This window comes from Melanotaenia boesemani, chromosome 15, assembly GCF_017639745.1.
Source record: "Melanotaenia boesemani isolate fMelBoe1 chromosome 15, fMelBoe1.pri, whole genome shotgun sequence".
Classification (NCBI taxonomy): Eukaryota; Metazoa; Chordata; class Actinopteri; order Atheriniformes; family Melanotaeniidae; genus Melanotaenia; species Melanotaenia boesemani.
Genome location: NC_055696.1, coordinates 5,102,271 through 5,125,876, shown reverse-complemented (window position 1 = coordinate 5,125,876; position 23,606 = coordinate 5,102,271). Strand labels below are relative to the sequence as shown.

The 23,606-nt window shown below is 36.0% G+C and overlaps 1 long non-coding RNA gene across 1 annotated transcript; it reads left to right on the top strand.

The window, feature by feature from the left end:
- The first annotated feature begins 955 nt into the window (after nt 1-955).
- LOC121654518 lies at nt 956-21,639 on the top strand. The gene is made up of 4 exons (XR_006012968.1): nt 956-976; nt 1,151-1,227; nt 9,774-9,776; nt 21,628-21,639. It is a non-coding gene; the product is annotated as an uncharacterized LOC121654518 (long non-coding RNA).
- The last annotated feature ends 1,967 nt before the right edge of the window (nt 21,640-23,606 follow it).

Genomic DNA, 23,606 nt, shown 5'->3' with positions numbered 1-23,606 from the left:
GAATAGACTTTAAAGTTCTGCTGCTGGTCTATAAAGCTCTGGATGGTTTAGGACCAAAATACATCAGTGACCTCTTGACCCAGTATGAACCTGCCAGAACCCTCAGGTCATCTGGATCCAGTTTCTTATCAGTTCCCAGAGTCAGAACCAGACACGGAGAAGCTGCATTCAGCTTCTATGCTCCACATGTCTGGAACAAACTCCCAGAAAGACTCAGATCAGCTGAAACACTCAGTTTATTTAAATCCAGGTTAAAGGCCCACCTGTTCTCTGCTGCATTTCAGTAGTTTTTATTTAGAAGTCAAAATCTACATCTGGTTCTTTTAAGTAGGAATCATGTTTTAATATTGTCTTTCCCCACACTGGAACTTTATTTCTTGCATATTATCGATTTTATTTTAGCATCTCCGTTCTGTTTATATTTAATTAGTTGCATTTTTTTTTAAACTTTGTTTTTTAATGCACTTGTATTGCTTTCTGCACCCTACTGAAATGTTTTATGTAAAGCACTTTGAATTGTCTTGTACATGAAATGTGCTATACAAATAAATTTGCCTTGTCTTGCCTTATTTGTTAAAAGGAAGCTTCCCTAAAAACAATCTGTCTCCCACATCAGCAATGTCTTTGTCAAGTTTTTCTTCTTTCAAAGTAATAGTTACATGACGGAATAACTTCATGCACTGAGTAGCTCTTTCTTACTTCCTGGTTCCTTAACCAGTCATATGAGACTCCCCACGGATGCCAAACAACAACAACAACGCAGCATTTGGTATTTTATGTCGGCAAAAGAGCAGCAGCCTGCAGGTATGCAGGTACTCTCTGTGTTTTTCTCTCTTGACTGCAGTTCTGATTTGAAACACTGGGTTTCAGTGCTACTTATATTGCCTTTAATTCTTAAATTACTCTCCAGTCTTTGCCTTCATGCAACAGAGAGGCTGAAGGCCGACTTAATATATCACATCTCCGCTGTTGCAAGGTAAGAACTTGTGTCCTAAAAAACTGTTATTTGTAATTGTATTTCATTTTACAATTTTACTTCTGCTTTGAGGATTATCAATAAAACATTAACAAATGAAAAAAAACAACAACAAACAAAGAAATACTAAAAAAAAAGCTTCAATACTCAGTTTGAAATAAAATGTTCTTTCAGACCTATTTGCATACCTTGCACCCAGGAAACCAGTGATGCTCTACAACTGGTTAGTGTATCAACATGTGCACAACAAGGTGTGGTAACTCATACATGCTTTAACATCACTGTCTTCATGAATACAAATAAAGAACCATTTTTATGCAAAACATTGTGAAATTTTTTTTTGTTAATATTTATACTAAGTAGACATTTTACCATATTAGTTTTACTGGTTGTTTTATCTAGCAACCAAATATTGTTTAAAAGAAAGAAAAAAAAAGTTAATAATGAAAAAGTTAATGATAGCCGTTCTTCCCTTCTGTATCTCATAGCTTATCAAGACTTGTTTCCTTCTCAGAAGATGCAACCATACTGTTTTTTACAGAAGATACAATGAGGAATTTTGTTTCTTTTCCAGTTATAAAACCCCGTTTGAAACAAAATGTTGATTTACTGGCTAGTCAGATCATTGATTATAAACCAATAACAAAAAGCAACAGTGTTGTTTATTATTACTTAAATGCATGGTGGGACATGATTATTAGGTAGTGTTGAGGCTACAACAGTTAATTAAATAGATTAAAATCATTCATAACAGTTGAAAACTTCATTTTCAATTAAATGCATCTAGGAAATGATGCATGGCACCGTGGTGGCGTGGCCTGTAAATATTTAGGAAAATATGACAAACATTAAGCAGAGTAACTTACAGAAATACCTTCTATATTTGTTTCTCTCATGTCTTTCTTTGTTAAGTGTTTAATTTATTTATTTGATTTAGTTTCTTTTCAGTTTTTTTTTTTTTTTTTTTTTTTTTTGCTTTTCTTTTTTTTTTAGTGCATTTCTAATTCTCCAAGATTTTAGGAAGTATTAAAAATATTTCAAGACTTTTTCTGTGTTAAAGTAAATAAAGCCTCAGACAAACTGCAACACATGACAGATCAGTGTCAATGTTGAACATAAATGGAGTCAAAATGCTGTAACAGTGTGTAAAAACTGAAGTACATCCCATGATTCCAAAACTTGTAGAGCCACTTCTAACATCATTACCTTAAAGTAAGCATTTCCCATTTTCACATTGTTGAAGGATTTTGGTATGCTACTTCTTTTTTCTTTTTATTTTTGTTATTTGTTTTTTTTTTTTTTTTACAACTTTACTTCCGTTCATACAGGTTTCCAAACATTAAATACACAGCTGGGTGTTCACAAGTCATCCCTAAAATCTGGCTCACCACCCCCAAAACAGTCAATCAAGTTTTAAAAAACAATTAGGTAAAAACTGACTTTTAGCCGGGTAAAACTTAGACGCCCAAGTGCAAGCAAATGCAGCACTTCTACATTCATGTAATATACTTTTATATTATTTAATGATGTTATATTTTAACATTATGCTGGTTCTTATGATGCTGCATTATAATGCAGCATTTGTACCATCTCACCAGCTGCCTTCATGGCTCATATCTGTCTGTCATTTCATGTAGAAAACACAAAAGACAGGATACCACCAGATGGAACGAGCAAATAAGAAAAAATACTGAAAAAACACTAATAAAACTTGCCGTAGTGATCAAAGACATACAAGACAATCCTAATAAAACATTTTGTTCATTTAACTTGTAATTCTCAATTATTTCCAAAAAATCTGGACCTTGTTGGAACGTTTTCATTTTCATTTTTTTTTCTTTTTTTCCAAAGATTGTGTTGCAGATTTGCTGCTGTCCTTGGTATCAATGTGATAGTTATTTCTTAGAACAAGTAGCTGAGGTTATTGAAGTTTCAAATTTAATAGTATACTGTAAATCATTTCAACTCCTTTTTCTTTGTTTCATTCTTGTTATTTATTTATTTATTTTGAAGGGTTTACGCTTATTATATCACTTATGTGATTTTGTTGGCTTGTCTTCTGCAGTTCCGACTTGATAACTGAGTTTCGATGAACCAACTCTCACTAATCACAGAAGGTTGTCATGATCTCCAGGTTTTAGTTTGCTCAGTGCCAGCCAGGTCACTGTTTTTGGTTTGTCCATCATGTTAGCCTCTGTTAGTCATGCAGTCAGTCTAGTCAGTTCATCAGTTATTTAAGTAGGAATCTCATACTTTTTGCAGCACTTTTGGTTGGAATAAAACACAAAATTCTAATATCTGCTTGTGTGTTTTCTCAGTCCTGCATCTGGGTCCATTCTCATCTTCTCGCTGTGGATCATGACAAATGTAGTGGAAAAAGATAGCATGTATTTATTTATTCATTAATATATTTACCGTTTATTTTTGAATTCACTACAACATGATGGTAGTTATAAAACTGTTTTAAAGCACATTTCACGGGACAAGTAATTTTTATTGTTTTGTAGTATAGATTTTAATTGCCACCCAATGAATAATGAATCAATCACAATTAGGGCTGCAACAATTAGTCGACGTTGTCGACAATAAAAATAGTCAACAACAAATTTACCCGTCGACTACTGTCAGCGAAAAAAAAAAAAAAAAAAACCTACAGCGTGAGACGTCATCTTCATTCCTATCTCTGCTGAGACAGGGAGATAGGGAATGCACATGCGCAAACTACAGACTGAGACATCGGCTGTGTCTGAATGTCCACCCTACTCCCTAACCCCCCGTTCACTACATAGGGCAGCACTACATAGCACACTACATAATGCACTCATTCTCTTGGCGATTCAGACACGACACTGCCTATTTTTTCCTCGCCACAAACCATGTGACTACCAGCCATCACCATGGCAACCACAACGTGCATCAAGATGTCATTCCAAATCCAATCTAAGTTATGTGTGAATATTTTTATTTTTATTCCTTTTGCTGTATTTTATTATTTGTTTGCTTATAGGTAATTTTGTGCCGCTCAATTTTTTTGCCTCCTTGTGCCATGCTTCTGCCTGCAATGCATTGTGGTCTACATTGACTCATCTAGTGACCATCGATGCTCACTACTTTTCAAGATGCATCGTGGGTTATTTTGAGTGCCCTACTTTTTTTCCTCTGGACATTCGGACACTCCGACAAAATGGTGTGACTCCTACATAGGGCACTATGTACGGAATAGGGTGCACATTTGGACACAGCACAGCCATTGTCTTCGTTTATCTCTGCTCAGAGTTGCACATGCACAATAAAGTCCCCCAGGGGAAAAATATGGCAGCCGACCAGGGAATAAAAGGGCGGCAGAGGACGTCAAAAGTCTGAAATAACTTCACGTTAAACTTAAAATAAATTAAATACATGTGAGATTTGTAAAGCGGACCTTGCGTGCCACGGAAGTACGTTTGCAATGCTCGTACATTTAAAGAGGAAGGCACGTCGGACTTACATAACAACCTTATGCAAGCTTTCAAAGCTGAAAGTGAAATAAGATCCATTTAATAATTATCAGATACATAATACGATTGGTTAACTAATCGTTTTACTAGTCGATGACTAATCGACCCTCTGTCACGATCATGGGCTGTGTGTGGGTCATGTTTGTTTTCTAGTTATGGTTTTGGGTTATAGTTCTGGTTTTTTTTTTCAGTTGTTTCTGCTTTAAGATCATGGTTTGGGGTTTTGGTTTCGTCATGTTAAGTTAGATTTTCCCTTGTGTGCTCTGTGGTTTCTGTTTCTGCCTCGTTAGAACACCTGGTTTAATTACTTATCCACTTTACCTGTTCCCCATTACTCCCTCCGTGTATATATGTCCTTGGTTTTCAGTCACTCCTGGTCAGACCCTCGTACGTCCTCTTATATGGTCATATGTGGTACATGTAGTTAGTTTATCCCTGTCGTGTTTGGTTCCCTGTCCTGACTTTTGAGAGAATAAACCCTGTTACTTGCACCGAGTTCTGCCTCCTGCCCTGAGTGCCTGCAATTGGGTCCTCACCTCCACTGCAGACGGTGACACCCTCAGAATAGTCAGTAGTTGCAGCCCTAATCACAATATTAATCAACAGCTTGATCCTTTATCAAAATTTATTGCAGTCACAAAAATTGTAAAGTTTTCTAAGGGTTCCCATTGGGGTTTCCACATAAAATCCAGCACTGTGGAACACAAAGTTTGCACACATACGCTATGTTATTTAATTTTAAAAATCCTCACTATCTTATTGTACAAGACTTCAAAAAGCCCAAAGTCAAGTAAAGTTCAACGGGTAGAGAAGTGGAAATGAAGAGTCCAAATGTCTCTTTCTTTCTTTCTTTCTTTCTTTCTTAGGCAATATAGCATACAAAGAAAACAATTAAACAAAGTAGCAATAAAACTAAATATCTCCACCTAACAACATGGGAATATACTTATTGCTCTTTTAACTTAACTATTGAACCATGATTTGTGAGTAATATGATTAATGATCTCATCTACATGTAAAAAAAGAAAAAATAAATAAATACACATCATGCTTGCTCCAGTTTACTATTTTGTCGATAGCAGATTTTAAATATGGAAGTTTAAAATTGTTAGTAAGCTTGACAAACTGATTTTGTCATCAGTTACAGTATCTAATGTTGTCAAAACTGTATCATGGATGCATTATGATCCATCTGGTTCTGCCCTTTTGAGGGTCCCATAGCTTGTGTGAAGTGACTAATTGAATCCCACAGCACTTATTCAAGTAGAGCCATATGAACAAATTTAGACAGAGGATTGCCTGATGATTGCCTGATGGAATGTTAACATCAAGTAGATAAGTAATTTATTGCACGATGGAGAATTCAATGAGGACCTCAAAAAATAGTGAGTATATATGTATATACTTTTTATTGCTATGAGGAACAAAGCAGTCATTGTTTCTAGCATTACTTTGGAAAGACACCACGAATCAGTCATTACTGTCCCAAAGCTGTCATTGTCTATACAAGAATAAAGGAGTTATGACAATATGAGTAAGTGCAAGTACTGTAAAAAGAATCATCACTGCTCAAACGACCTTCTATTGAAAGGGGCTTTGAGAGGTTGAGCTGGTGTTGCTTTATAGTCTCAGATTTATTAAGATTAAAAATAAGTATCATGTGATGTCCAAATTATTTTTGAACATGTAAAGGTAGAACAAGAGGGACAGATTTTTATGTCTATGTGTGACACAATATTTCTTAAATGTATCAAATTTTATGCCACAAAACTATTTAATCAACTTTTTGTCTTCATGGAATGTAAAAAAAAAAAAAGCTTTAATTTTTTTTACATATTTTTCAATTATCAAATAAATTATTTGGACTTTAAGTTCGAAGCTCAATCAGATAAATAAAAATGGATATTAGTGTTCTGTAATCAATGTCATTGGCACTTCTATGGGTCAGGTGCTGATCTAAAATTGAATTACTTGTAACCTAGCATTCTGATCCCAGGAGTCTTGGTTAATGAAAAGAATGGGCACCGGCCCCAGTTAGAAATCCTCAGCCTCTGGCAGTGCCTCATGGAAATGCCACAAACGCTGTACAGATTCGAACGTATCAGGGATTATTAAGAGACCTGAGAACAAGGTCAAAGACTTGCAGAAGAACACAGAGCAAGTTAAACTTAACTTCCACTTCATCCCTGAGGCTCTGAAAATACTTAGGAGATAGTTGAGGCAGGCTCTGTTGAAAGCTCCCCCGCCAGCACGCAAAGCTTTACTTTTGATGTTAATTCCTTGAAAGCTGTTTCTTTAGCTGGGGATTAGTGCATGAAGAGCCAGGCTTACCATGCTCTGGCTAATAAAGATGAAACATCTAACACAGGTACTCGTACATACACTCGTATGGGAACAGCGCCTATAAAGTTGCCTTAATTATAGAGAACTCACTTCGCTCCAGTAGCTGTAAGAATAGGACGACATTTGTAGTTTAAAAATACTGTGGTATTAAATGCTGAAAATCCTCTGTGTTCTTAAGACACAAGTCTTGAGGTAAAATAATGAGTATATGCAGTAGTCACATCACTTTCTCAGCTCATACGATCAAAGCTGCCTTCATAGTGTGCTTTCAGCCTCCCCAGCTTCAATCTCCTCACCATTCGGGAAAAGACTGACAATTATGAAGTGTGTCCATTACAGCTGCTGATTAGTCTCTGTGTCTGTTCTGGCTTCAGCGAATGTCGTAGTTAATGATTCTGTGGCAGCATGCATAGAAAGCTGACACCACAATTCATCTGCCTGGCCAAAATCTCTGTGATTAATAGATGTTTCACAAGAACATTTGCCCCTTTGAATATTTGAAATGGTTCTTCCCATCACTGAGTGCTCTGCTTTGACAGTTTAAGAAGTAAATTAATCAGTTCCATCACTGCATCTACCCATTTTCAAGTAGAATGAAAAGGTTTCTTTTTATCCCCTTACTTAGCTATATTCCAATAATTAATATGATTAATTCCAGTGACCTTAATTTACTAAAATGATAGATATTCAACATTCCAGTCTACATATTGGCAAGAAGACAATGTCAGCAAATTACCTTAAAGCGCTTTATAACCTGCACAATGCATTAAATCTTTAACACTAAAGCCATTCACGGTAACCTCGAATCAAATCCTATTATCACAACTCAGCTTAGAGGAATTTCATTAGTTATAAGAGCACATGGTTGTTCTGCAATGAATGTGCTTGTGTTTATTCACTCTTTGCCCATTTATGTCCCATGAAAACTTCTTGTATAAGCTAATTTTGATTACTTAATTTTAATTAATGTGACCCAGTTTGCTCTTTCAGGAAAAGCATTAGTATGCTCTGGTCATGGTTGTCAAGATGCATACACTTATAATCATAAGAGAGGAAGACACAATTATCTTGAAGCCTAAGAAGTCTGCAAGAAGATGGTGAATTTTATCTATGTAGTCTGTAATGATATGGCTGGAAAACATAATCATCCCACTCATCATCAGGCATATTTTGTCTTGCTGAGAAAACATTACATATCTGAGTAAAATACTCAGAGAAAATGGTCTTTGAAAGTTATAGCAAGTTATACATTTTAAAAAGTCACAAAATAAAAAGTATAATTCCTTGTTTCATGGGATCAAATTGCCTCTCTGGTAAACACTAATTTAAATATTAATACAGTAGTTACTGTTTAAAACTTCTAATTGGCAACAGGGTTGTTCTTGCATACTTCTACTCGACGTTAACACATCTTACATCAAAAATCTTTAACATCACGCTTCAGTTTTACATTATGTCTTACACTGAATACCCAAGTACAATAAAGGGGACTCGTCTGTAAATAGATGACATTAAAGCAAACTCCTAGAGATCTGCTATGAAAACATAATCCTCACTTGTTTGTCACCATAAATAGGCTCTGCTGTAATTTCACTGTGGAAGTCAGGTACATGCAGTTAGTGCCTTGAGCCAAATTTAAGACTCAGCAAACTAAACTCATTCTGTGGCATCGAGCTTTTACCACTGACTGCTATCTAAAATCTTTACACAAAAATCCTCTTCAACAGCTTATGTTAACAGATTATGTGTGGTGCATACAAAGAACATAAACACATTTTTGTTAAATAAAGACAATGTTCGGAAAAAAAGCAAAGATATTCATGATCATCTGTGATCCTCTAAATTTTTAAATTTAGTGCTTTGATATTTTCTCCCTTAAGTCTGGTCTCAGATTTGAATTTTCTCCGATTCAGTATCAAGGCATCCATCCGTATATACATAATGACAAAGCAAATAAAACACACTGAAATGGAGCAATGCAAAGAGCTGTGAAGTAAATGTTTAAGGGAATTAAGGAAACGGGTGGAATCTTTTTAAAATATGCCAAGTTATGTGGAGTGTGACAGGACAAATGAAAAATGCAATTTATGTTGATGTAGCCGGAGGTCTATTCAGTGCCAGTAATCCCCCCACCCCACCCCTACCCCCATTCTTCTACAATAACAATAACAATGCTCCTGCTATTTTTTGTTAAAACTGCCAACCAAATACCTCCTAACTCAGAATGCTGAATCTTCATTTAGGGAAGTCACTGTTCAAATTTCAACTCTGAATTGGTTTACTAGATTTATGGTGTAATATGACATTTTTAAACCAGATTTTATTACAAAACAGTCATCAATATTTGGTGTAAGCATGATGTCACTATCTACAATTTTAAAACCAAAAGTCATCAGTTTACAAACTTCCCCTGAAAAGGTAAAATACCAGGGGGATAATACCAACTGGTTTTAATTTGCTTTAAAGAGAATCTAAATCTGATTTTGTTCTCCAAATTGTTTAAAGCTGGCATTTTTTGATTCATGTAATTACATTATTTTCCAATAGCTTAAAACTCATTGCTATGAATTGCATCACATGAGAATTAAATTGTTACACACAGGCAAAACAGGGAAGAGAATTGTATTACTAGGTGATGTCATCAGATAGGTTGGCAAGGACAAGCACTTTCAAACATAAGGAATGAACATGGCTTGTATTACGAAGACATGTCATCAGCATATAAGTAGCAAGGATTTGCATTGCTTCTTTTCCATCAGCTGACTAAGTAAATATGAAACTATAACAACTGGTAAAAGTTATTTTGCATTTTTTTGTGCTTTTTGTTTTTCTTACAGTGACATGTTATATACAAAGGTGTGACAGATGTTCAGTGACATCTCACAGTTTCCCAGAAGCAGCAGAATTTTAAATGTTAAATGAGTTCACTTCGTAACATTATCTCAGCCAAACAGCAGAGCGTAATGACTCATTACAAAAATATGCTACCGCTATCATTTTTTAGACTGGACTGTAAGCACATAATGCAGGAGTGAGCTTGAAACAAATGTTAAGTGCCTATAAGATTATTAAACTCAGGACAAAATCCAAAGCCTGTCCTTGAGGGCCACTTCCCTGCAGATTTTAGACATTTCCTTGCTTACACTCACTTGGCTCAAATTATTGGGTCATTAACAGGCTTATAGATAAGTTGAGGACAAGTTGTTAAAGAGATATAAAGTATTTTATTTGAATAAGATAGATGTATAAAACATGTGGAACATGCCATCATAGGTTTAGATTTTATTTGTATTTTTAGACAGCTTGTGTTATAATTTACCTGTAGATTTGCTTCTGTGTGTCCATATAAACACACACAAGTAAATGAATAAAATTAGCCAGACAGAAGACATATTTTGGTTCAGTTGTCATAAATCATAAATCTAAGTCTTTCTTTGACTACTCTGCTTGGGAGTTTTGGAAGTAAACAAGTGTTGGATTTAAGTTTTTTCCAAAGAATTTGTTCTTCCGGTGACCCAGTTCTGAGTAGTTTTGTTGCCCCATCAGACTTCCATCAGGTTTCTCCAAACTGAATGTGATCTGTCTTTTGCAACCAGTATACTGACAACTAAGTGGGTTACTTCACACAGTTCCACTCAAGGAAAAAAGTATACTCTTTTAAGAGGTTTTAGCTCATTTTCTAGGTCTGTTGTTCCCAGCCTTTCCCATCCCATCCAGGAGCCAAGGTTGCACAACAATGCAGAATCAGCACCACGTGATCCCAAAGAAAGCCAAACCCTTGAAAGCTGGTCAACCAAAGCATAGAAACAAAAACAATAAATCAATGATAAAATAATAACAATAATAATAGTAACAATAATATTATCATTATTGTTATTGTTATTGTTATTATTATTATTATTATTATTATTATTATTATTATTATTATTGTTGTTGTTGTTGTTGTTATTATTATTCAAAATAAAGAAAAAATAAAAGAAAACCATAGTAGAAAACTACCTACTAGTAGAATTTTAAAATTGATCATTCAGAAAGATGGACAGGGAAAATCTAGTGCAATCTCTTAAATTGTGTAATCAAAACATGCAATAGAGTTAATTTGATTTAGAATAATTAGCCTTGGATTCCTATAAAATACTTAAATTACATTATTGGACAAACTGAGTTTGATCCATTAAAATTCTAGTTGTTTTTATCAGACAGCAACACCATGTGTGACATCATGGACACATTAGCTGTTAAAAGGGCAGCTTGCCTTTTTTTTTTTTTTTTTTTTAAATCACTGAGTGCGTACAGCGAGTTGATTGAAAAGATAAACTTGAAAGCTTTGGGACTCATCAAGCTGTTGTTTTTCTTCAAACAGGAAAGGCAACGATCCACTGGTGACCCTGATATGGGAATGCACCTGTGTTCTATAATCCTGAACACTGTCTCTTTCCAGCCCACTAACAGCTGCCCTTCATTCTTTTGTAAATATTTTATCCACCAATTAGATAATTCATCTTCATGTAGCCTGTTGGTCAATACTTGTATATTACCTCATCAACTTCATGTTGTTTTATGTGTTAATTGTGGAATGACTGCTGCAATGGATGTTGAGTACTTTGTCTCTTAAGCATAAATGTGTTTTTAATGCTGCAGACAGATTGAGTTGAGGAGGGTGAGGTGGGGGGGCAGGTTTTCTTATCTAACCTAGTCCCTAGGCTGTTGTGCTAGAGCCATGTTATTAATAGCATCACTAGTGATGAGCTGTCAAATGCTCAGCATTCAGTAAATGGACACATGATAACATGTTCGAAGCTAGGGGCCATGTTCCATTCAGAGAGCTAGGAGATAGTGTATGCACCGTATCATATCTGACAGTTGCATCAACACAAACTCATAGTTTGCCCATCCTGTTGTCAATACCTCATGCTGTGTGTTGTATTATGAGATTAATATCATAAGACCACATAATAATGCGTGTTCTCTTTTAATGATTCCTGCATCGGTGCAAATCTGTGTTTGAGTAAGCGCAGTTGCTTGTTCTTTTTTTTTTTTTTTTTTTCCCAAGGAGCTATCACTGTTAAAAGAAAACTTGGAAAAGGAAAAGGAGAATCAGAAAGGCAAGACATAAAAGTAAGATAACCCCCTTACCAGCTTTAATGTTGTTGTACCTGTGTAGTGCCCAATCAGGGTAAGTGCTTTATATTGATCCAGTAGTCGGTTGCAGCCCCTGCTTTTGATTTTCCCTATTAGGTCAATAGAGAAGGTGAACCCATTATCAGCATGCTTCATCTTGATAATAACAATTTGTCTTTTGCTTGTTGAAACAGGTTTCTACGTGCATGTCCATGTGAGTGTATGTGAGAAAAATAACCTCAGTTTGCTTCAGGCTCTCCGAATGTGACATTTAGATGTCTACTTGATCTTCCAGAATTATGAGTTATACTCATCCGTCTGTGATATTTAGGTTTAAGTCCCTAAATATTAAAAATGAAACGAAGCAGGAGAGAGTAATTTGAAATGAGAACTGTTACGCAGAAGTTGAATTTTAATCTCATCGAGAGCCTGTAGATAATCCTCTACTCGCCAGTTTTAAAAAAATCGAAGGCCTTGGATTGTGAGCTTCTGTCAAAGCACAAGAGCTCACTTTTTGTCATTTACTTGACAATAAAAGAAGTTTAAGATGTGATTGGTGTGCATATGTGCTTCAGACATTTAACGGTTTTAGCATGTCTGTAGCATCCACTGTCTATTTTCAAGCTATTTAAATAAACATTTTGTTAAATTGGTTACAAAATTATGCATAATGCCTGAAAGCATATATATATATATATATATATATATATAACTACAGTAAAAGGGCCTATTAACAAATAAATGTGTCTGTAAACTATCATGCATTTCTAAATGCCAAGTATTGCTTTCAGTATCTGTCATAATTGCTATATTAATTGCCACATAAACATGATAATGGGCCTCCAGAACACCAACTATACTTGTGTTGCATAATGCTATTGAGGTAAACTGCATAGAAATCCAAAGCAAACAATCTTTAGTCATCAAAAAGAGAGAAAAAAAGCTTAATTTGCATCAAACAGACACTACACAGTGTAACATTCATTTCATATGTTGTGGTACAAAACCTGAGCTGTTTTTTTTTTTTTTTTTGTCTTTGTGTAAATATTTATTTTTTATAAATATCAGACAAATTTCTGCATATTTGTCTCAGAAATTGAAAGAGAAGAGATGGATCAGTGTTGATATATCAGAGGGGAACTATGAATAAAGAAGGTCTCTGTGTTGGGATAATAGAAAGAAACCAGTCAGAAGACACCAATTAAGCATACTCACATTTTTACTAATGCTTTCATCATTACCACAATAACCAATCCAACAAGGTCATGAATGTCTGGTTAAATGAAAATGATTGGATCATTCACTAATTTCAGTGATGACAGTCTGTCCCAAAGATCTGATTTGAGAAAAAGATTTGATTTGCCCTCTGTTTGAATGAAACCAGTCATCCAACAACCTTAATAACTGCAAGACAAGCCAACAAAAGCTAGCCAAAATAAGCATGGCACTTCTTGGTGGTTAAAGGTCCAACTAATATGCAATGTTTAAGTAAGTGAACTGAGGATGCTCATATAAAATAATGAAAATAAAAACCCTTATCTATTGGCATTATATGATAAAAAGTGTATACGTATAAAAAAAATGCTAAATATAAATTGAAATTAACTAAAACTGGAACAATCAAATGCTTCTCTGATCATTTTGCAGAGTGGGAACATGACAATTAAAAGTACCTCAAACATTGATACAGTATTCTAAAGTATATCTAATCCAAAATAGGATTTGTTCCTTACTTTTTTAATGTGCATAATGTGTATTCTATTTTAAACCTTGCTGTGACAAAACTCCCACAGTGCTACATTTACTTAAGAGAAAATTAACTGTACCTACCCACAAAATGCCTATTTCTATTTTCTGTTCATGCATTCTAAACAGAACAGGCTATTTGTGAATGCTATTAAAGTTCACTCTGGTAATTTTGCACTGTAAATGCCATTTAGCTTTATCCACAGAGGTACAACATAATAAAGGTCAAAGGCTAATCCTAGCAAGCCTTGTCCACGTAATTGTTATCAGTCAGCACTGTAAGCTACTACAATACCAAACATTAATGACAATGACTTCTCCTTCCAAAACTGATTTATTTTGCCCAAGTATAATGTTGGAACGATACTTAAATATTACATATAAATACCAACCAATCTTTTTTGTGCACATTTAGCCATATTAACCCAGAAATGTTAACTGAAAAGCAATTTCATTATTGACCATCATGTCAGATTTGTTCAATAAAAGTGTTTCACAAAAAAATAAAAAATAAAAATTTCCCTGGAAGAAATAAGCAAGTTGAACATATCAGAACACATCCTGTCTAGGGATAAAGATCGACAATCAGTACTGTCCTGATTCCCTCTGCTGTCTGCCACTGCTCCATTTCTTCTTGCTCCAGGGAAAAAGCTGCAGTGTGTCATCCAGCTGAGAGGGCCATTGCTTGCCAGTTGCTCTCCACTGAGCAGTTGTCTAATGCCAGAGCAAAGAGGAGGGCAGGGAGGATTGCCTCAGACACTGCCCACCCAGGCAATCAAGTGTTAGAGGATTTGTGGGAGGCAGAATTAGCCCATCTCCACTGGCTCTGCCTGTCGCTTCTACAGCCTCCTCCCAATACCTGTCCACCTACTCAGTTAGCCCTCCAGCCTGTACTACTACTCTGTGCAAACCCTACCTGCTAAGTGATCTTTTACAATATTTACAAACTAGCTGTGCTACCATCTTTGCTTGCAGTTATATGCAGTTATTTGTATTAATCTATACTGTGTTTTTTGTAAGAAAAAGTTAAGATGAAGATTTCATTGTTTAACTCCACCACACATTTAAAAACTTTGTTGCTCTAAACTACTCTAAAGAAGGAAGTAAGGAAATCTGACTGGGAGGTCGATGTTTTGATTTCTGGTAGCAAAACCCTGTAGGTGTACTATTCTAGAAAACTAGAGGGCAACTGGTTTACTTCTACATTACACACTTTGAACATTATGTTGAAGCTGAAACTGCTGAAGCAATGCGGAGGCAGTCCTGCTATCTGACCTTTCCAATTCAGCACATGTATCAAAATGGGTTATTTGTTTATCCATCTATGAGAAGATGTTCTCATTTATCAGAGAGGCTTAGATGATTTAACATTTATCTCGGCATAAAGCTGTCAGATATACAGGCTTGGCTTTCAGCCTGGGAAATGTGTCCCTTTTTGGTGAAAATTGAACTGCACAGAGCTGTAATTAATTTGTGTTACACACTTAAATAAATTTAGATAATAATCCATTTTGACATGTTTTGATATTGAGGGGCATATATATATGAAATGTTATGTATGCACACAAAAGATAGAGTATTAAATATTTAAAAGTGACATGTTTTAACTATCCTGAAATGATACACTGAGAGGAGCCAGTAAAAAAGACTTTCTTTGTTTTTTTTTTCTTTTTTTTTTTGTTTGTTTGTTTTTTGTTTTGTTTTTGACAACTTTTGATAAGCTTAAAATGTCAAACCTTTGACTGACTACAGCTTGTTGAGAAATACCACTGGTTTGACACAGACGCTAACGAGAACAGACAAGTGAAAAATAATTATTTTGTCTTGCATCTGTGTAAGAAAAATGTTTCCTTACTTATTTTTAGGACTAATTAAAGTTTTTGTCAAGCTGTTCAATATTATGTAGTGTGTGCCAAAAAGAAGAAACAACAAAAAAAGAGACTTATCTCATGCCTCAGGTTCTATTTCTTCTGATTATTAACTGAATCACAGAAAGTCAACATTATTATTTTGTGCAAACAAGCATTTCCTTCTATGCACAATAAGCTAAAATAAGATTGGTAAGTCAGAAGTTCATCTGTTTTCTGTGTCTGCAAAAATATGATCTTCTGAAATGAATATTATGTATAAAACCTGCTGGGAAAGCAGTGGAGTATGGCAGCCTTGCTGGATATTACATCTGAAAGTAGGATCAACTAATTGCTTATTTCTTCCTGGATCATTTTTTTTAAATCAAACATTCCAAGTGAAATCAAAATCTAGCATGAGATTGCTTTGAAATTGGGTCACGAAAGAGGGAACTGTCATGTATTTCAGATGTTTATTTAGATAGTTTTTTTTTTTTATATCTATGATCATAGTAAAGATATATTTACTGTCTTATCCCCGTGAAAATACCATTTTGAAGGGGGAGGCTGATGAAACTGCACAAAATATCCATATTCCATTAGATAAAGATTAGACAGATGCTGACCTCTACAGGTATGATTTTGACTTGCATTCTTGATAGATATCACTACACATTACGGAGCATGTAAACTAAGTTTAAACAAATCAAACTGGAATTAACTGCCATTATATACAGCTCACAAGCAAGTTACTATCTGAGCTGTGAATGTGAGAATGTAATCCTGCATTCTGTGCTTATTATGTGTTAAAATAGACTGACAATAGATCATTAAATTGAGCAAAATGATAAGCATGGTGTACTGTGAGGAATTTGGTGTTGCTAAAGCTGATGGATAATGAAGTGTCTCACCGGAGCCAAAATGTGGTGGCAGAGCAGCCGTGGGGTAGACAGCTAAACCAAATAACAGGGCTATCAAGCTCTACTGACAAACAGCCACAAGCCTGACTGAACTGGGAAAAATAAAGCAGTGGAGAAGACACAATGGCAATGGAGCACAAAGTAGAGATGACAGCCTTTAGGACACAAGTGACAGCAGTTGAGGGTAGACTGAATACAAGTGAGTGTCAGGCAGAGGGAAAAGTCAAGCTGGTGCAACAAGCATTAATGGTGACTGGCACATGATCTAGAAACAGTCACAGAGGTCTCTCTCTTTCTCTCTCTCTCTCTCTCTCTAGCTCTCTCTCTCTCTCAAGGTCTTCTCCGACTCTAATTTGTTGAGTTCTGGTCAGCCAAAGAGTACATAATGATGTTACACAGCAAATTTTTTAACCTGATCTAGATGAGAAAAGTTCACATTTTCTAAACAAAATGGAGTGCTGAGGAACTCTAAGGTAGTTTACCTCCAGCTAATCCATACCCAAGAAGATGGATTTTAGAAAAACAGCTAAAGTGCATTTAAAAAGTTTTCAGATACTTCAGAGCAAGGGCAATTATCTTTCAGCTGGCAACATGTAATTTAACCCCAAGTGATGCAAGTGACTCTCCCAACATCAATACAAGATCTTGGTGAAATATTAAACAGACACTGGATGGACATAAATCTTATGACATTTTGAAAGCTTACTGAAACAATGCCACGGTTAATCTAATATCTAATTTAGGCATTCATACCCAGTGTTCTGTCTGAACAAGTTAATTGAATGATCGTTCATGAACTCACTCATATTTTGGTTAAACGTGAACTGAACCTACTGTATTTCTGCCTTATTGTGAGCATGCTCATTCTGTCGTTTGTGAACGGCATCCTCTCAAAGTTGAACTTTGTTCAAGAGAGTGCCAGATTTCCATGGAGCCTTCCAGGCAAAATCCTGGCTAAAACACATTGTAAACAGGCCTTAATATATAGGTGAAAACACCAAATCTGGCAACACACCACAGAGCCACATTGCGCATGTGTCATTAAATTGCAAAACATGGAGGCAGCAGCACCACCTCTGCCTCAGTGATCAAAGCATCTTCGTATGATCACTGAAAATAATTTTTTGAAAAGGTCAGTGATGATCCAGGAGGGAGAAGTTTTGCCTTTTTGTGTAAACTTTGCCTGCTTGGTAAAGCATCCAGCTAGCCTTTGAAGGTATGCGAACTAAATGTCACTAAAAAAGTCTAAAGATTTGGCAACGGCGTGTTAAAGCAGATCCTCTACCACCCAAAACTAAACGTACAGTAGCAGCAGCTTCATTGTCTTCATTTCCAGCCACAGCTGGAAAACCTTTTGCATTATATTGTCAGAGACCTGCAGCCTTTGAGGAAAGAGGAACCCTCAGCTTTCATAAACTTGACAAATTCAGACATATGGTCTTGCATGTCTTTTTTTTTTGTTTGTTTGTTTTTTGTTTTATATTGAATATTGCACAGTTTCTAGAACTTTTATTAGGACAAACAAGTAAGAAAAAATACATTCACAAAAAACTGAAAAGTGCCTTGATAGATAAAAGATAAAAATTGTTTAAATGTTTTGTACTTTGAGGTACATCTTTTGTTTTCTACCTCAGCCTTGTTCCTACCTCAGATAGCTTCATAATTCCTCATTTAAAAAGAGCATTAAAGCAAGTCTTTCCGTATGTTTTCATACTGTACAGTAGGAGTGAAAGCTGCAGCTGGGTACTAGTGTGGACTGAATGGGTGGCAACAATAGGAAAATGTCAGTATTCTGAGGGTAATAACTCACAGCAACATATTGGGAAAAAAGAACTATGCACTAGTTCATTTTTAGAATTTTGAACTTAATTAAAAATTTGAATTGTGACCTATGAACTGAACTAGTTCATTTTAAAATGTGTGAATTGAACTTTAAACTAGTTCATAAAGAAACTGAACTTTCCCAACACTGTTCATACCCTGTTATGACAGACAGCTTTGGCCTGCCCTGCTTTGTTTCATCTATACCCTCTATGACTGTAAACTGCCTTCATCCAATTACATTAAGTGGACACAATTATGTTAAGTATACAATAAGGTCTGCCAGTTGATGGTGTGTATAAGAGTGAAAAATAATCCATGAGGTCAAGGGAACTGCCTGACAACCTGTGAGGCAGATTTGAGCCAGGTGCAGATCTAAAGATGGAAACACTTCTGCTGCATTAAACAAGCTCAGAGAACTGTTGCCTTTACAGCTCAACCACAACATTGAAGCTACTGACAGGTGAATGGAGTAACACTGCTCTTCTTTTAACTGGGCAGTGGGTTCCACTAACTATTACTTGACAAATGCCACTACTGCCTTTTTGTTAGCTTTAGACCAACTCAGTGAAAACCATAAATTATTCACATCAGATTTCAGACCTTAACCAAAAACAAGCTTCCCTGGAGAAACCTTAAAATAACTGATACTCCATCCTTTCAGAATGTGTATGGCATCAAGATTGAGAGAAACTTCCAAAATAAAAGCGTGCCAAGCTTGAAGATCTGACCCTCCAAAATGCTGCCGAATTGCACCTAATTTTAAGGTCTGTCTGATGAATGATTCATTTTAAGCTTATGTTATGATGGTAGCATTTAGAAAGACATGTTCTAATTAAAAATTCCCAAAACTTAAACAAGTGCTGATTGTGATTCTGAAAAAAATAACAAATAACTCTCAAATCACTGAAACTGTCAAAGATCACAAGCAAGTTTTACAAGTTTAATATTTCATGGCAAGACGACAGAACAGACTGTTCTTTCATTTAGTAATAAAGTAAATGTATTAATCACTGTCGACAATATTGGTTATACGTGTGGTTGAGCGTTGTAGAAAAATTACCAAGAGTCTGGAATGAGTAAAAGTATAATACAATTTATTAAAGGGAAAATGAACAAAAGACAAATTACTTGCAAGTAATAAGAGTGGTCGTCCTGATTTGCGTGAAGTCAGGAGAGACTCTGGGGAGACGAGGAAAAACAATAGTTATACATTTCAGTAGAAAGAACCCTCCTTCCTGAAGACCTTGGGTGGACACACAACTCCAAGCGCTGGCGTCAAAGCAACCTCACATAGTTGTGTCTCCACCAGAACCAGTCTGACTAAGGGTCTGAGGAAGGACCAGATAAAGGTCATCTTACCCTCGTAGTGAACTTTTAACAGAGCTTGTATATGAAGAGAATGAACCTTAAAAGTTTATTAAAGCATGATGAGTAAAAATTTACAATGTAAAAAGTGTAATATAGTCACAATCAGTGTAAAAAGAATTTATAAATGAATATAGTAAACAAAGTAATTATAGGTGTGATTATAATATTATATATAGAGCAAAATAAGTAAAAAATTTCTTCCACATTGAGTTGGATTAAGGTTATTCTGAATGATCAGGCTTTGTTACCTGTTTTATCCAAGGCAGTTAATGTATTTCTTCTAGTCCACAGGAAAACCCCACCCTCACCTTTTCCTCTATTTGTCAGTATCAGCAACAAGTTGAGCTCTAGACTGCTCATCCCTACTTCTTCTTATTGCCAACTTTGTTTTTTCCAACAATGCAAGTAAAATTAAATGCAGAAATACTCTAGCTATATTCAACTGAAGAGTACTACCTGAGTAGTTCTTGTTTCTTTCCTCACATCTATGCCCAGGCAGAACAGCAGCTGCCTGTGAGCTGTGAATTTTAACTAAGATCCTCAGAGCCATTTCGCATCTAAGTACACACACCCAAAGTCAAAACACAGAAAATGTCAAAAAAAAAATTTTTTTTTTCTTAAAGAGGATATTGGATTTGCAAAATTACTGACTGCTGGTTTACACCTGACTATTCATAGAGGCACCCAAAGCTATAAAGAGAGGATCTAAATAAGAAAAATTAACTACTGGAAAAAATTGGGGGTGTTTTAATATAAACCCTGTATGCTAAGACATGTTGACAATAATTCATCATATCTCATATTTTTTTTATTTTTCATATTTGTCCTTGTAAATTAATCTAGATTATTCATGGCTGATTCAACATCCAGGGTTTTACATTAACTGTTGTCCACTTCCCTTAGGTAACTCAGCAAAGTGGAAAGTTACATGGATTCGTGTCTGTTCAGCCAAGTAAAAATTCTCTTATTTTTGCATATTTAAAATTGTGTTAGCCTAGTCTGTCTACCATTCACTATGATGATGTCTTGTGGACTAATCAAGCTCTGTTGTTCTCATGCTGTGGGATTACAAAGATGTACAATCTCAACACACTGTGAGCAACAGGCCAAAGCTGGGTGAAAAAATTATCTCCATATAGCCGACATCTGGAACAAAGTTGATGCTATGCAGATAGAATTATTGTGCCTCTTTCCATTTTAGGCATAAAAGTCTGGCTGTGGCATGGGGCAGCATGGCTCAGAGGGTAGAGTGGTCGTCTTGTAGCCTGAGGGTTGCCTATTCGATCCTCGGCCTGTCGAGCTCATGTCGAGGTGTCCCTGAGCAAGAACCCCAAATTGCTCCTCATGGGTTGTGGTTAGCAGCTTGCATGGCAGCTTCCGCCATCAGTGTGTGAATGTATGGGTGAATGTGATGTATAATGTAAAGCGCTTTGGGTATCATTCCAGGTACAGTAAAGCACTACGTGAATACAGACCATTGGGGCAGTGTGGATCAGTGTGTAAATTTACAATTTAACATGAACAGTCTCCAAGGCAGTTATAAAGTTACTGTAAACATGAAACACTGAACTAAACAAGATAACAAACAATCAAACTGGAAATGAGTAAAAGAGAAATAAATATGCTCATTTTCATGAATCTTTAAATTTAGGAAACTAAGAAAAATGTTGAATTTAGATATTGATTTATAAATTGTGATAATAAAAGTAAACAATCATCATTTTGTTATTGTTTTAACCATGTTTGATTTTCACTGTGCTGGTTTCTTGTAGATTTTATGCTTTTTTATTTGTGTCAGTAGTCATCATGCACTGCATCTAAATTGTGCTTTCTCTAAGCTTGTCAGCAATGTGGACCTGAAGTGCTCTTATAATGTTTGAAGATAGGGTTCATCAGCCTGTTGTTCTCTGGTTGCTTATGTGATTATAGCAATTTTGTCAGAGCCAGAGTACACCAAAAGAGCCAGAGTGCAGTCTTTTTCAAAGAAGTTTTGCTGATATTTTGTATGGCTTTACAAAGTATGGCTAGCATGCAGACTCTAAAAGTGCACTCCCAGATTTTCAATTTATTTTATATTGTTTCCCAGCATAGCAAGAGCTTTGTGTTTGTTAAAAATCTTTTTCTAAGTATTCTACGAAGGCAATGCCAACATGTGCCATGAACCTATCACTTTAGCATATGGCTTTTAAACTAAAGGTTGCCACTGTACTACAGGCATTGCTATCTTGTCTTCACTCTTTCAACGTTGGTTATCTGGAGATCCCAAAAATTCTGAATCCTAAAAATGTCTTCTGTTATTGCCAACTGATATTCCAATTAGAAGTTACAGCTCTTTGTGTGGTACACAGAATATTGCATCTTTTATAAATGACTAAAATCAAAATTATTAACTTCTCTTTTTTTTATCTATTTATTTAGGTCTTGGCTCTTGCCTGTCCTGCCTGCCTGCCAACTTCCTGGACTGCTTTCCCCCGTTCCGATCAACTTCCTCGTCTCTGGCTCCAACCAACCTCACGTCTGACTCTGCCTGCTCGCAGTCTGTCCAGCGTCTGCATTAAAACCCTTTTACTTAATCATCCTCTGCCTCCTGGCTATTCAGTGTCTGCACTGTGGGTCCAGAAACCGCCACCTGTCTGGTCCAACGTAACACCAGGAGGGTCAGGTGTTCTCTGCCTCCTGTCTTTTGATGAGAAGGTAACCATGTGTTGTGGCAAGTTTTGTTTTACACATGGAGCTTTAATTAATTATTTGGTTTGTTTGTTTATTGGTACCAACCTCCTCACCATTGCTGTTTTGTTCCGTTTGTTTTTTTTATTTCTTTTTAGTGCTACTTTTTGTTGTGGTGTGTGTGTGTGTGTGTGTGTTTTTTTTTTGTTGGTTTAAAATAAGAAAAAAACAAATACCTCCTGCATTGTTGTTCTTCCCCTTAGGACACTGGGTTTAGCTGCCAGACCAGTAGTTTGTGTAGGAGGCCTCGCAGTGGTGACAGCAGGCAGGACTGAGTGTGGGCTGGTGCAGGCCGTCACCCGTTTTGCTCGTCCCTGTTCTGCTTTTATTAACCAGTTTGCCCTGGAATGGAGGTCTGTTACTTTTAGCTGATTTAACCGGTTTTTATTGCATGTTCTTTTTGTTGAATGAGGGACAAAGTTTGGGTCAGGCCTAACCCTAGACCCTTCCTCCCCCTGCCTTTTTTTTTTTTTTTTCTTTCTTTGCTTTTTACAGCTGTCATCACTGGAGTGGTCCCCTTACTGGTTTGGACTGGAGTTGTATTTATTTATTTTTTTTAATATACATTTTGTTAATAAATATTATGATTCTGAGGGGATAAGTTGCCTCTGCCCATCTTTTACCACTAGGTTCCTCAAATTTATATCTAGGGGCTTAGTTAAGATGGCTGCCTAGGGGGTTAAGGTTTTTCATAGGAAGCCTGATAGTTTCCTGGTTTACAGAACCTACACAAAAAAGGTTTTCATCTCCAAAGCCAAACTCTGAGGTTCTATTTAATCTATTTTGACATTTAGCACTTTAAACACAGGAAAATTCCCAATCAGGTTCTGCTGATACGTTACAGCACTGCCAAGCGAATATAGTTCTGCACATGTTTTACTTTGTGTTTAGGTCTAAGAAAAATCTAATTACTGGCTCTTCGACTAATATGTCTTTGCATAATATTGTGGCAATATAAGAAAGCACTGTTACCAAAATGATCTTTTACTAGTCTCACAGAGCAAAATGAAAACTGAACTTGGTGAAAGAACAGTGTGTCATTAACTGCAGGAGCAGTCTCAGTCATGGTGCAAACAGTAACACGAACTAACAGAATCAGCACCAAGCGGCAACCTCCAGCGGTAAAAAGTGAAGCCTATGCGGAAGTGCAAAAAATTGCAGTTCACCCCTCATCTGCCAGGGGATAGCTTCAAAACAGAGCGAATTCCCATAGACTCCCATGTTAAAAAGACAAACT